This window comes from Mastomys coucha, chromosome X (assembly GCF_008632895.1).
Source record: "Mastomys coucha isolate ucsf_1 chromosome X, UCSF_Mcou_1, whole genome shotgun sequence".
Taxonomy (NCBI): Eukaryota; Metazoa; Chordata; class Mammalia; order Rodentia; family Muridae; genus Mastomys; species Mastomys coucha.
This window is the reverse complement of record NC_045030.1, coordinates 70194085-70199749: the sequence shown is the minus strand read 5'-3', so window position 1 is coordinate 70199749 and position 5665 is coordinate 70194085.

The window sequence follows — 5665 nt, the reverse complement described above, 5'->3', positions numbered from 1 at the left end:
TGGTCCTGCTGGTCCCAGTTACTCCCAGTTTTGGGACAGATATTGGTTCCTGCTCACCTCTGATCCTGCGTGTGTCAGAGCACCTGGGAGTGGAGTTTCCTCTGGGTGTTGTGGGACTGGCTGTAGATCTTGTGACCAAGGTCTCTGATCCTGGGTGTGTCAGAGCACCTGGGAGTGGAGCTTCCTCTGGGTGTTGTCTCAAATTTTTTTATCATATTATGAAACATTTTGTTATTTTGAAGAAGTCCAATTTGCTCTTTTCTACTTTTATTACTTTTCATATCTAAAAATTCTGTGCTAAATTAAACATCTAGAGTTTTTGTACCTTCACATTATCTTCTGTGTCATATATAATTTTGGTTCTTATGGTCATTTCTTTGGGTCTTTGCAATTTAATTCATGGATATTATATGATATTAAGATCTAATTTCAGTCTTTCAATCTTTGTTGTGTGGCTGACAGTTCTGAAATGCTGACTCATACCCACTGCATGGTGGTTTATGAAATCAGAATTGAAAGTTCAAGGTCATTCTGAACAGCCTATGACTCTGAGGCCAACAGTCTGTAGTCCAATTCCCAACAATCAACTCCCAACAATGGTCAGCAGCAGCTGTGAATGAATAAGCTGTGTAATACCATTCTGGCTTCAATTTTGTATTCCTAAAGTAGTGTTGTTTGAATTTCTTATAAAATATGAGAATAAATTAGATTTCAAATATAAAAGTGTTGAAATATCAAGATCCATCTAGCATAGGGTAAAGCTAGCAGATGACTTTCCTGAAGGTGGCCCACCATTTTTGCATGGTTTGTGATGGGTAAGCTCCATGAAGCAAGGTCCCAGAAAGACTTCATCTCAAGATTGCTTCTTGTAAGCTTCCATGCCTTTCTTCTTATTATATTAATATAATAATCATTGGGCATTAGCACACCATATTGAGCAGAATTCCTTTAGATCAACATAAAGTTGAACTTTCATGAATCTATGCTGTTTAGTTGAATTAATGATTTCCTAGAAGAGCTTATTTAATTAAGATGATATTAGGAAGAAAATTTCAAAAGATGTTTTTAGTTGTTTTACTAAAAAGATACAATAAAGTAAGAATCAAGAATAGAATGTTCCCACTCCTCATAATAGTAAATAAAGGAATACAATGAGCTTTCATGATTACACTAAAAAGAGATATTGGCTTGGGACAAATTTGTGTTCTAGAAAAAGCATTCAGGTCCAAGGATGAAGCCACAGGTTCACAAGACAAGGCCATGTAAAAGCAGTTTCGTTGAACTTATAATAAGCATATAGAATGAACCATGGCTTTGAAATTAATATCGACATGCTTTTGTAACCCACATTTTGTATAACATTCTATCCATGATATAATTTTCTAAGACCTTTTGTCTTAAAAAAATCAGAAGCTGGAAACAGCCTAAATGTCTCACGACAGAAAATTGATACAAAAAAATGTGGTTCATTTACACAATGGAATACTAATCAGCTATTAAGAATGAGAACATTCTGAGTTTTGCAGACAAATAGATGAAACTAGAAAGTATCATCTTGAGTAAGGTAACTCAGACCCAAAAGGACTTTCATGATATATACTCACTAACAAGTGGATATTAGCCAAAAAAATTACAGAACACCTAGCATATAATCCATAGAACTCAAGGTTAACAAGGAGAAGGACCCAAGTAAGGATTCTTCAATCCCGTTTGTGAGGAAAAAGAAAGTAATTATAGGAGGGGGGGAAGGACCTGGATGAGAGAGGGGAGGGGGAGCGGAAAGGAGAAAGAAGAAAGGGGAATGTGATCATTATTTGGTGGGCAGTGGGAGAGGGAGAACAGGACTGAAGCCCTGAGGCCAGCAGAAAGAATGGAAACAGGCAACCTCAGGGAGTAGGAGTTGGGGTTGGGGCTCCAGAATGCACCGGAGACCTGAGAGATGGGAAACTCTCAGGACTCAAGAGAAGGGACCTTAGATAAGATGCCCTACAGTGAGGAAAGGGAACTTGTAGAGCCCACCTCCAGTAGAAAGACAAGGCATCAAGTGAGGGATGGCCACAGGCCAAAACTCTGACCCATAATTGTTCCTGTCTGAAAGAACTACAGGGACAAAAACTACAGGGAGAAAAGCCTGAGGAAAAGAGGTCCAGTGACAGGCCCAAAGTGTCATGCAGCTCAAGAGGATATCCCAAGGCCTGACACTATTATAAGGCTATGGAGTGCTCACAAAAAGGGGCCTATTGTGACTGTCCTCCAAAAGACCTAAGAAGCACCTGAGTCAGATGCAGATATTTATGTCCAACCAATGGACAGAAGCTGTTGACCTCTGTGGTTAAATTAAGAAAAGGCTGGAAGAAGCTGAGGAGGAGGGGGACCCGGTAGGTAGACCAGTAATCTCAATTAACCTGGATCCCTGAGATCTCTTAGACACTGGATCACCAACCAGGCAGCATGCATCAACTGACATGAAGCTCCCAACACACGTACAGCAGAGGACTTCCAGGTCTGAATTCAGTCTGAGATAATACACCTAACCCTCAAGAGGCTAGAAGCCCAAGGGAGTAGAGAGGCGTGGTGAGGTGGGGAATAGGGGATTGGGTGGAGACATCCTTCTGGGAACAGTGGGGGAGGTATGGAATGTGGAACAGTCAGAGGGTGGATCAGGAGGGGGATAAAATCTGGACTATAAAAAAAGATCAAATAAAAATTTGTAAAAAGGCCAGAGAAAAGAAATAAAGATGCTTTGGCTTGAAGGTCTCTCCTCATGCGTCCATTCATCCACCAATTTTATGTCTGTTTGTCTATGTGTATGTGGGCACGAGTACTTGTAGAATAGATAAAATTGGTGGTCAGGCCCAGACAGAATGTGAATATATGAAGGTACATGTGTCTGTGCATATTTGCCTCTGTAAAGGATTTAAATTCTTTTCCTTTCCTTACTCTTTGGTTCACAAAGAGTTAACCACCCTAGTCAGCAAGAGGCTTCTGGCTGTGTGGCCAGAGAAGGGAGTATTAGCAATGAATCTTTCACCTAATCCCCTACTGCTGTACAGCATATATTAGTTGCCAGAGAATTAAATAGTAAGCTTATAAAGTAGTAAATGTTAGGTTTTCCAGCAATTATTGAGCACAGGTAATTAAAGAGTAAGTTTATAAAGTAAGAGTTAAGGTTTTTTCAGATCTTATCAAGCACAGAGAATTATAAAGTAAATAGGTTTGAAACATGTATCAAATACTGTGTCCCACTTCAGCCCATTCCAGGCTTGACAGGCTCCCGGCAAGAATCAAATGAGACATCAAATATAAAAGTGCTAAAATATTGACTTACACATAGTAAGTAGTAAATAAAAGTTAGCTTTCATCATTTTAATTTATGAAATTAACACATTAGTTAACAAACATGCCAAGCAAGGATCAAAGCATAAATAAATATAAAATAAAACTATGCTTAATACTTCTGTAAGTATTTATTACATAAGGGCAGAGATTTCTGCATTTCTGTCTAAAATTCACTTTCTTATCCATTTTGCTATAGAAATCAGAACCTATAATTTTTAGTTCAGAGAGTACTGTGCATTAAAGCTCCTTATGTCCCACTTATCTCTGAGCTTGTAAATTATCCTTGAAGTCTGATATCAACTGTTTCCATGTCCAGAAATCAATATCTGACTCACTGTCCTTCAAAGACATTGTAACATCACTTTCAGGATAAGATTGGCACATTATATGTTAGGGATTCATATGCTCAAACACTGCTTTCTCACTTGGTCCCCATAAAAAGTTGTGGAGTATCATAAAGACAAAGTTTTATACACATCCTTCATATATTTTATACATGCCAGTTTTCTACACATCCCTCATCTGTACCATTTACTATACAGACTAATATGTTATAGGGTTTTAATAATTGTGTGTTAAATAAATGACTAGATTAATTAGTATTTCTTTTACCATCGTTAATAATTCCATTTTATTTTCTATTTTGTGGGGTTATTTGGCTTCCAAACCACAGTCTATCAATAGAGAAAATGTTAGGGCAGGAACTGGGCATAGGAACTATAGCAGAGAACAAGGAAGAATACAAGTATTGTAGTGGACTTTGAATAGCTGATTAGATAATTTTTGATGTGATAAAACAAGATAAAGCATGCAATATAATTGGCTGTGAGAAATCACAACATTGAATGTTGGGTTCTTATGCATTCAATATTGAATCAATGTAACATATTCATTAGATAACTGCAATTATTAACGTATCTTCAGAAGTAAAAAGTGTATCTTAATGAGCTTAAGCTGCTTGCCTCAAGCCATAAAGTGAATGAAGTTTTTAATCGAAATACTAGTATAATATATATCCATCAAATTAACAAGTTTGTAGTTTAGCCTGCATACCTGGAACAAATGACATAAATAATTAGTACTGATACTTAGGAGAGTGAATATGTAACAATTTTATAATATGGATACCTTTGATCTCTCTGTACAAACAATTTTTTAACTGAATAATATCACATGATGGCACTTTCCAGGCTTAGTGTTTAAATTGTGTTGGTACTGTTACCACTTAGCTTAGAATAACTGAGAAAGAAAGTAGATGTGATATACATACCTGTGTGTGTGTATGTGTGTATGTTTGCATACACACATGCATGTGAGCCCATGACTGTGTGTATATAATCCTAAATGACATAGTTGCATCAAAAGAAGATTAAATTATGTTATGGGATATTGTGAAATTTAAATGAAAATGTCTGAAAGGGAGAAAAAACATAGGGTAGAGAAGCCAGCATCAGGCCAGCTTTTGTATCATGGCATCCAAAGACCCATGTGATAGTGTCATATTCATGTTTTGTGAAGTGTACTTATTTCTGCACATACCATTATTTTATTGTCATTTGATAATAAATAATAGTTCATTAAATAGAACTGTGATAACTACCCATTAAGAACTAAGTTTTTGAGACACTGTCACTAGGACAAAACGGCAACCAACAAATTGGGAAAAGATCTTTACCAATCCTATATCTGATAGAGGGCTAATATCCAATGTATACAAAGAGCTCAAGAAGTTAGACTCCAGAGAATCAAATAACCCTATTAAAAATGGGGTACAGAGCTAAACAAAGAATTCTCAACTGATGAACACTGAATGGCTGAGAAGCACCTAAAGAAATGTTCAACATCCTTAGTCATCAGGGAAATGCAAATCAAAACAACTCTGAGATTCCATTTCACACCAGTCAGATTAGCTAGGATAAAAATCTCAAGTGACATCAGATGCTGGCGAGGATGTGGAGAAAGAGGAACAATCCTTCATTGCTGGTGGGATTGCAAGCTGGTACAACCACTCTGGAAATCAGTTTAGCGGTTCCTCAGGAAATTGGACAGAGTACTACCAGAGGACCCAGCTATACAACTCTTAGGCATATACCCAGAAGATGTTCCAACATGTAATAAGGACACATGCTCTAACCATGTTCATAGCAGCCTTATTTATAATAACCAGAAACTGGAAACAACCCAGATGTCCCTCAACAAAGGAACGGATACAGAAATTGTGGTACATCTATACAATGGAGTACTACTCAGCTATTAAAAATGAATTTATGAAATTCTTAGGGAAATGGGTGGATCTGGAGAATATCATCCTGAGTGAGGTAACCCA